This window comes from Podarcis bocagei (genome assembly GCF_964188305.1).
Source record: "Podarcis bocagei genome assembly, chromosome: 7".
NCBI lineage: Eukaryota > Metazoa > Chordata > Lepidosauria > Squamata > Lacertidae > Podarcis > Podarcis bocagei.
The window spans coordinates 16,319,797-16,329,349 of NC_138132.1; the positions used below are offsets into that span (position 1 = coordinate 16,319,797).

At 45.1% G+C, this 9,553-nt stretch overlaps 1 long non-coding RNA gene across 1 annotated transcript; it reads left to right on the forward strand.

Annotated features, from left to right (window-relative positions):
* Positions 1 to 3,270: 3,270 nt before the first annotated feature.
* On the forward strand, positions 3,271 to 7,911 carry LOC308590822. The gene is made up of 4 exons (XR_014009919.1): positions 3,271 to 3,976; positions 5,295 to 5,419; positions 5,797 to 5,910; positions 7,403 to 7,911. It is a non-coding gene; the product is annotated as an uncharacterized lncRNA (long non-coding RNA).
* Positions 7,912 to 9,553: the final 1,642 nt, after the last annotated feature.

Sequence of the window (9,553 nt, forward strand, 5' to 3'; positions counted from 1 at the left end):
TGAAGGGGAGTGAAAGGCGGGATATCAAATCCAAACTCTTCTTCTTCTTCTTCTTAAGTCATAGGAATCCCTGCTGCCGGGTTGGCCCTGATGTCATTTCCTGTAGGCAGCCCAGAAATAAATACTTACCCAGTGCCTATGCCAAACCACTTCACCTGTAGTCAATGAAGTTGTGGCCTGATTCAATCCCATTCAACTGTGTGGTCTCCTTTATTGGTAGTTCACCTGAGCAGGGGGAGGGGGTCGGGGAGTGAGCAGCCTGGTCCTGAAATGACTCTTCTCCATCTGCTTTTGCCTCTGCTCCTGTCCCCCAGCGGCATGTGCAGAGCCTCCAAGTGTTCCTATTTTCCAAGGACAGTCCCAGATTTACAGAAGCCATCCCAGTTTATGATTTGACCCCATAATGTCCCACTTTTCCTTAGCATGTCCCTATTTTCATTGGAAAAATGTTGGAAGATAAGCAGTTATGCGACCCTTGAGCCAAGGAGATGAAGGCAACCCTGTATAGCAGGAATGGCCAAACTTGGCCCTCTAGCTGTTTGGGGACTACAGTTCCCATCATCCCTGACCACTGGTCCTGTTAGCTAGGGATGATGGGAGTTCTAGTTCCAAAGCAGCTAGAGGGCCAAGTTTGGCCATGCCTGTATAGGGAAGGTTCTTTTAATGTTTAATGTTCTGTTATGTGTTTATATATGTTGTAAGCCACACAGAGTGGCTGGGGCAACCCAGTCAGATGGGTGGGGTATAAATAATAAAATGATTATTATCAGGGAATGAGATGTCCCTATTTTCATCAGTGAAATGTTGGGGGGCATACATGTGGCTCCCAGAATGTCAGTCAGAAGGGAGTGTGGCCCTCAGCCTGAATAAAGGTTCCCCAACTCCTATCTATAACTATTCTTCAATTTCATTGTCATATTCTTCACATATGTCCATGTCTCAGTAATGGCAACCCATCCCTTAGGTCACAGCACAACTCCACTTCTTGTTTATTTATTTTTGACTTTTTGAAAATTAAATGTATATCCTACCCTTCCTCACAAAGGAACCCAGGATGGCAAAGTACGAGGGACAAAACAATTTAAAAAACCTCTTTAAAACAATTCCAAAGCAGATGCAGGCTGGGAAAGTTTTCAAAATAAAAGCCTTGTTGAAAGGGGAAGTGTTGGCACCTGCCCACTATTCAGGGGGAGGGAATTTCCTGAAACACTAAAGCCTTGATTCCTACCTAATGTTTGTTTTTCATTTCTCACTTCTAAATATTCTATTACATCAAAAGAAATACCTGGCAGGGAATACACCTTGATCATGAAATTTTAGTCAGCCAACGGGCTGGATTGAAGCAGTCTAATTTCAGGCTTGCTGGCATTCATTCATAATTCAATCCTCTTTTTTTGCTTGTTTGTTGAAAGAACACACAAAAATCTGCCTTTAAATGGAATGCATTTTGTATACACTTCTTACCTAAAATATTAAACTTCCCCATAAAATAGACACTTTCCCCTGCTTTTCAATGCATTTATCTGTAAACGGTGTCCTTTGTACAACTCTTTTTATGTAAAATGCACATTTTTGCGAACTCCTTTTGCTCACTGAAACTGCAGTGTAAAATCTGGAGAAGAGAGCAATACTGTTGGGAGTTGCATTCTCACCTGCAAGCTGGTTGTGGTTTTTTTTTGGGGGGGGGGAGGTCAGGTTGCTCTGCTTCTCCTGCCTTCCAGCTTGGAGGTGCTACTGTGGGAGGGTTTTCTGAGCATTGGATCATGTGCCTTGGCAGATGGAAGCTGTCTGCCCTCTAGATGTATGTCCAGCCCTTAATGTACACATTGTGAAAGGTAAGTAGGCGGATGGATATTAGCTGCTTTAGTAATACGCATGTGCCTAGAGTGAGGGCCTGGTTGCTTTGTGTGATGTGAGATGCATTATTTGCTTTCTGTGCTATCCAAATGGATACTCTCTACAGCAATTTGTGAGTCGAAGACCTCCACCCGCTTAGGGATAAATAAAACACAAGGACACATGTATTTAGGTTAATGGGCTAAAGAAGGCCACAACTTTATTGGTTACAGCATGTGAGTGGTATTGGCTTAGGCATTGGATCAGACACGGGGAGTCATCCAAAAGGTTAACAACCAGTGGGAGGAGCTTGTTGATGCAGATACAACTGGAAGCTTCCCCTGATGTCACTGGGGGTCGTGTCATGGCCCTAGCCACCAGCAGGGCATCGGACAGGATCCACGACTGCCAGATTCCTTTAATGGAAAACCAACAAGGGGAGGGGTAGGTGATGGCCACAACCTTCCCTCCAACACACGACACATACTCCAGTGCCTAACCGCCAATGCCCAAAAAGTTGTGACAATTTGCTATGAGGTAGGCAAAAAACCAATAGGCTGGTGCCAATTAGCCAAATGGATAAAAATTCCTACCAGGCCCCCTGGGCAACCAAGACAACCAAGCAAAGTCCAGAGCAAGGTCAAAAGCATAAATATGACGTAAAGGGAGGGTAGGCGGGTGATCCAACGACTCCAGGCAGCTGAATGAGGGCATGGTGCTGCCATAGCCACTTGAATGCGGCTAAACCTCGCCCACCAGGTTTACTCTCTGTGCCCATTCCCTTCCCTTCGGGGTACACATGAGCAGATGGCATTTCATCACCATGATGCAGCTGGGTATTGTGAGATTAGATTAGTGTGGAACGGGCTGAGAAGTGGGAATGTGTGCTTTAGAATCAACTGTGCTGCCCACTTTGTGTCAAATGGTGTCAACTGGCCCTGGTGATATATTTGAGCAAGAATGATCTGGGGCAGAAGATAGGACTGTCCTTGAATCACCAGGTGCAACAGGGCCTGGAAGTGATACATCATCATACACACACATACACACACACACACACACACACACACACACACACACGAGAGCACACCTGACTGTCAGGCTGCTGCCAGTGACTCCCGGCTGCTTGCCTAGGAACGTACAAAGACAAGGGAATGTTTCTTACCATCCGCTTTTTATTCAGTATTTACAGAGCGAGGCTATAGCACCCAGCCTCTTGGATAATAGCGTTGTTCCGAGTGAATTCCGCCCCCTCATCTCTCCCACTTCCTCATTCATCAATTGCATCATCTCTCCTATGGGTGCTGATAAGTGCCGTCTGTCCTTGAGCTCTTTGGTCTCCTACTTTCAAGACTCACCGGGTTCTGGGAGGGGGGCGGTCTGGAATGTTTTCTAAAGACACCGTATCCGTTAACTAACCCCCCTGCTTCCTCCTCCTCCTCCTCCTTCTCTCCCATTATTTCCCAACTTCTCCCCACATCTTCCTCTGAGCTGTGACCTCCCTCAAACCCCTGTTGTAAATCTAAACTGTCTTCCTCTTGTCTCCTGCCTCCTTTTATCTGCATGATCTGAAATGCTAAAGAGGAGGGTTTGGAACGGGGTGAAGCACACTGAAAAGAATTTGGCAGGTTGGCGTATATACTCTACTGGAATGTTGTGGGCTGGCACCAAAGCAAGTACCCCACTTTAGAAATCTATGCCGTCATCCACTTCCCCACATGAATAGGATCCACTCTGTGGCATTCTCGTCACCCTGCCCCACAGCCCTCCTAGCATAAAAACACAATAATAGCCTTTCTGGATCAAACCAAAGGTCCATTTTAGTCCAGATTCCAGTCCTTGCAGCCTCCGGCTGGATACATGAAACCAGGACCTGAGAACAAGAGCACTTGTGATAAACAGCAGTTGTCATTCTGAGGCACCTGGATAAGGATAATTAATAGGCATAATAATATATTAGGATAATTAATAGGCATGGAGTGGATAAGAGATGAGGATGGTTCCTGTTTCACACAGAGCCCTTTATAAAGGTGGGTTTCTGAGCGCCATACCTGACAAAATTCCATTAGGCAGTTAAAGAAGGACATCCCGTGTGCCTTGCACTGTCAAACACCCCACCAGAAGTCCCTGCAAGATTGTGGTAAGTCCTACCATCCTCCCCTATTTTAAAACAAGCTTGATTGAATCTCATATATAATTGTGTGAAACAGCAACATTCTACATGTAATAAAAACATTACAATCACATTCTACTTAATGTTGCATTACATAAAAAAACTATTTGTTTCATCCATATTCAGATGATATTTATATTTCATAAATTCAATAAGTGGACTCCACTTATCTTTAATATTTTCTCTTTGTGGTCTGCCTTCTTTCATCACGGCTACCTTCCAAATGTTTGTTAATTGCTATTCCGCTGTTGGTGATCATCTGTTTTTCCATTTTTGCACAAAAAGTATGCAAGTTACTATTCCATTAATTCCTACAGCTTATTTGTAGGTCTGAATACCTTATAAAAATTATCAGGGGGTCCAGTGGCAAAGTGTAATGTGTTATGAATGACATTATCTCTGCTACCTCTCTCCAAAATAATTGTATTATTGGACAGATCCGCAAGCAAATATATTTCATGTCCACATCTCCAACACTTTCCATCACAAACTGTTTAAATTTTCCTCAGTCTATGTGGAGACACATACCATTTCAGTTTGCAATGAGCCTTGCTGGTTCCAGAAATTGGTCTGCCTGCTATTTTTTTCCATTTTTAAACAAACCTATCCACCCAAGTTGGAAAAAACCATAGCTCAGTGCTAGAGCACATCCTTAATCTGCAGAAAGTCCCACACTCAAGAATTCAAATCTCCAGTAAAAAGGATCAAACAGCAGATGATGGGAAATGCGTTTCTCTTCCAAAAACCCTGGAGAAGCATGGCATCTCAGAAGGGACAATACTGTGATAGGTAGAGTTGGTGCTCATGAGCCTTTCTGAGGCACTCTGGGAGGGGCAACAGATTCATACTTAGCGACCTTCACCTGCAAATGTTTATTCAGTAGAAGCTGGTCCATTAAGACGAAGTTCACTTTGCCCTCAGCCACCTTCCAGCCTTCTTACACCCAGTTAGGAGATGTCTATTCTTGTATTTATCTCTGACCCCCACCTTCTGCTAGTATCCCTTCCGTCCTTCCCACCAATCCCAATGAGCACCAACAACCACTGGTTTTATTACTTGTTTCAAGAGTAAGTCTTCGTTACTGTCCATTCCTTAGTTCTACTAGGAAATGACATGCATCATTCCTGCACCATGTCAATGCTTTTACAGCTTAAAAGGGGGGGATGGGCAACACCAGTTGGGCAGCCCTGATTCCATCACCTCGAAAGTATCTTGGCATGTTAGAAACTCCCATGAATTCCCCTTGGGAAGTTGTTACATGCTGATTCTCTGAATATTTGTGCAGATCCTTCAGCCCAGAAAATCTGTTTCATCGACAAGGGACATCTTGCATGAGGCTTGGACTGCGTACATCCTTCACCATGAAGCCTCTCCTGGGACTCTTCTTCTGCTCTCTGCTTCTCACTACAGGTGAGGACTTGCTAGTGAATTTCCTTCATACACCTCAGAGAGGAATTGTCCTGGAAGACTTAGCAGTTTGGGATAAATTCAAAGCTGGCAGCCCTCATTTTCTCACATGAGGAAAAAATAAAGTATAACTTCTTCACGAAGGAGTAGCTTGTCTTGACAAAGGCATGTTTTGAACTGGAAGGACTCAAGGCCATCTAAGGCAAAGGAGATCTTCCTGACTTCCTGCGCCATTCATATTTTGATAAGGAGCAATTGAAGGCCTGTTCCACAGTGGGTAAAGTAAAATTCCAAGGGTATTCTCATTATCCACGCAGGTGGGATTTACTCCTATTCCCCAAATAAATAACACAGACATTTGAACATAATTTCTCTTCCAGGTGCCTCCTTGCAGTGTGAAGTTTGCAGTGCCATTGGGAAAACATGTTCCAGTGATAAAGTGGATTGCCCTGCTGGAGAAGATACCTGTGCCACTTATTCGTATGCACCTTCACGTGAGTGAGAATTATCATAACCCAGGCCAGATGAATGAATAAGCTCCATAGTTTAGCCTGGAAAAGAGGAGAATGAGAGGAAATATGATTGTTGTTGTTGTTGTTGTTTAGTCATTTAGTCGTGTCTGACTCTTCGTGATGCCATGGACCAGAGCACGCCAGGCACTCCTGTCTTCAGGATATATGATAGCCATCTTCAACTATCTTAAGGGCTGTCACGTGGAGGAGGGAGCATGCTTGTTTTCTCCTGCTCTTGGGGGGGGGGTAGGACTCAAACCAATGTCTTCAAGTTACAGGAAAGGAGATCCCGACTAAACATTCAGAAAAACTTTTTGACAGAGCTGTTCAGCAGTGGAGCAGACTCCCACAAGAGGTGGTGGACTCTCCTTCCTTGGAGATTTTTAAGCAGAGGTTGGATGGCCTTCTGTCATGGATGCTTTAGCTGAGATTCCTGCATTGCAGGGGGTTGGACTAGAGCAGGCTTCCTCAAACTCGGTCCTCCAGATGTTTTTGGCTTACAACTCCTATGATAGCAGGACCAGTGGTCAGGGATGATGGGAACTGTAGTCTCAAAACATTTGAAGGGCTGAGTTTGAGGAAGCCTGGACTAGAAGAGCCTTGGGGTCCTTTCCAGCTCTAAGATTATATGATTCTAGTTGCACAAATCATACAAACATATGAAGCTCTCTTTATATGGCACAGCCTGGAACTGTCTGCTGTGACTGAAAGCCCCTTCTTGAGGTCTCAGGCAGCTTCTTACCAGCCCTACAGCCCGAGACCCTTTAAACAACAAGCCTTCAAAGCATGTGCTCAGCTGCAAAGTTGAGATCCTTCTTTGTGAATATGTCGTGGAGGGAGAGCAGAGCATTCAGTCTGAACATGTGAAGGAGGACTGTGTGCCCTGCCCAAGTCCTCTGATGAGTGCTGGTCCGAAACGGGCTACCATGGGTAAGGTCTCCAAGACATGAACAGGCACTTTGATGGACCAAGTCCCCAATCGACTAGTCATGCAGCCTGCTTCAGACTAATGTCAATTCTGCTTTTGGCCAAGGAGAGCACCCAGTTTGCATAGTATCATTGAGCCAGAGGAGCTCAAACCACAAATTCCCATTTAATCTTTCAGACATTCAAAATGATCACTTGAACAGGGCTCCTGTGGCTCCTGTGTGTGAGAGAGCACTAATTTGGGTTCCAAAGATTCAGCATTTTTTAAGGTTGCACCATCATTCTTGTTTGCCTTTTACCCTAAAATGCACATTTTTCTATGAATTTTGTCCTGTTTTTGAGCTGAAAGCTGTTGCAAAAAACAACAACCCAAAGATCCATAGGTTCTGAGTTCCATATCAGCCCAGAAAGTGACAATCGGGAATGACAACCTCCAGCATACCTAAATAGAAATTGAATGGGTGAATTTTCTTGAGATATAATGGCTGTGAACTGTGACAACCTATCACTCGTCTTTATTTTTCCTTCTGTTTTGTTGTATATCCAGCACCAAACATCAACATCACAACATTCAGGAAATTATGCCTTACAGAGGCAGGATGCAGAAATGCAACCGAAGACATAGGGAAGGTTTTTGAAAAGGTGGGACTTCTTATAAAGGTTGAATGTAACAAGGCCTCTGAGGCAGCTCCATTCGTCTTCCTGACACTCTCTGGGCTCCTGTTGATGAAGATCCTCCTTTAATGAACCACATGCAGTGAATTGGCACTGAAGAAGAGTTTCATTCTTATATCCATGCAACCTTCCCTGGACCTGACCATGTGTCTGTCCAGAGGAAATTGTTGTTTTATATTTCTTCAGTAAAAACAAATAAAAAGAAATCTGGAGGTGAGAGGCATGCATTTCCATGAATGGAATTGGCTTTTGTTGTTGCTATTATTCTACTCGCCCTTCATGCTATGAGGTAAAAAATAGAGGTGAAAATGTTTTTGTAAATTCAAGATTTGACCGATTTTCATGAAACCCTGCTGTTCTGAGAGGAAAATCAGACAATAAAACATGTCACGTAAACTAAAAAAGGGTTGTTCTTCTGATAGATTTTGATCAGCTGAGTCTGGCTTGCAATAGAAGCCAGCTGAATTGCATTCTGATCCTTGCTCAGAGCTATTTTCCAGCATGATGGCAAGCAAGAGAAGTTTGCAGGTGTGCACATCATCAAAAGGAGTTCTCCAAACGCTGCTGGTGCTTCCATTCCTGAGGGTGGCGTTTGCATACACTCTGACACTGCTCAGGCCACCTTAGCCCACTCACTCGCTTCCCTCTCTTGCTTCCTTCTCTCACTTGCAGGCATGACAGCAAAACTGTTCCCTCCTCCCTCACACTTGCCGGGGACAGAGAAAAACAGGGAGGGAGAGCTGTCAGCCACAGCTGGCTGTGCCACCACCCAATTCCCCCTGAAATAATGCTTTGGCACCAAGGAGCTGCTACCGGAGGAGGAAGGGGAAGCAAAGGAGGAGGAGGAGGAGGTGGTGGCAGTGGAGGTTGCTGCTGATGAATTGGTGGGTCGTGGTGGGCAAGGACACAGATGGCAGCAAAAGAGGAAGAAAAGCAGTAGGCAGAAGCAACCTCCAGGAAAGGGCTGGGTGGATAGGAAGAGGGTGACAGAGATGTGGAAGGGAGTTCTTCTTCTCCTCCTCCTCTCCTCAGGAGGATGAGTTGAAGCTTCACCTACATGAGGATTGAGACCCACCTATGTGGAGTCAAGCACAAAGGAGTTGTATTAAAAATAAAATGTGTTCTTGCAGGCTGGCTCTACCAAGTTTCAAGAACATTCTCATTCTGAGAGCTGGAGTTCCTAGGCTCCTTCACTCCTCTCGGTCCTCGCTTTTGAGCTACACAAAGCCCCAGCAGCTCATGCAAGGCAACCGATGAAGACAGCAGAGAGCAGCAGCAGATGTCTATATGTGTGTGGAAGGAATAGAAGTGAAATTTGATTCAGTTCACATTCAAACAACTTAGTTTGCACTTTCTGAAAAATGATGAAAACTGAAACACAGCATATAACTTCTAAAGGTAAAGGTAAAAGGTAAAGGACCCCTGGTCTGTTATGTCCACTCAAAGGCAACTATGGGGTTGTGGTGCTCATCTCGCTTTCAGGCTGAGGGAGTTGGCATTTGTCCACGGACAGCTTTCTGGGTCATGTGGCCAGCATGACTAAACCGCTTCTGGAGCAACAGAAAACTGTGACGGAAACCAGAGCACATGGAAACAGTGTTTACCTTCCCGCCACAGTGGTACCTATTTATTTACTTGCACTGGTGTGCTTTTGAACTGCTAGGTTGGCAGGAGCTGGGACAGAGCAATGGGAGCTCACCCCGTTGTGGGGATTGGAACCACTGACCTTCCGTGGTTAACACCGCAGCACTACCCGCATCCCTACATACCTTTACATAACTCCTACACTGTGTAGTCCTCACATGCATTTTCCAGAGTGACCCTAGGAGCCAATCCTCAGTGGCTGACTCATCTCTGATTGGTTCCAGTCAGTTCAAAGGTTGACAAGACTTTTTGCTCAGTAGATAAAAAGCTCCCCATTCACTCTGACTGGATACTGGAGACAGGGACCCTGCTGGGACTCAGCTGTAGAAAGCATAACAGGTCTTCAGCCCCTCCATGACCCTGGACCACGGCACCTCTG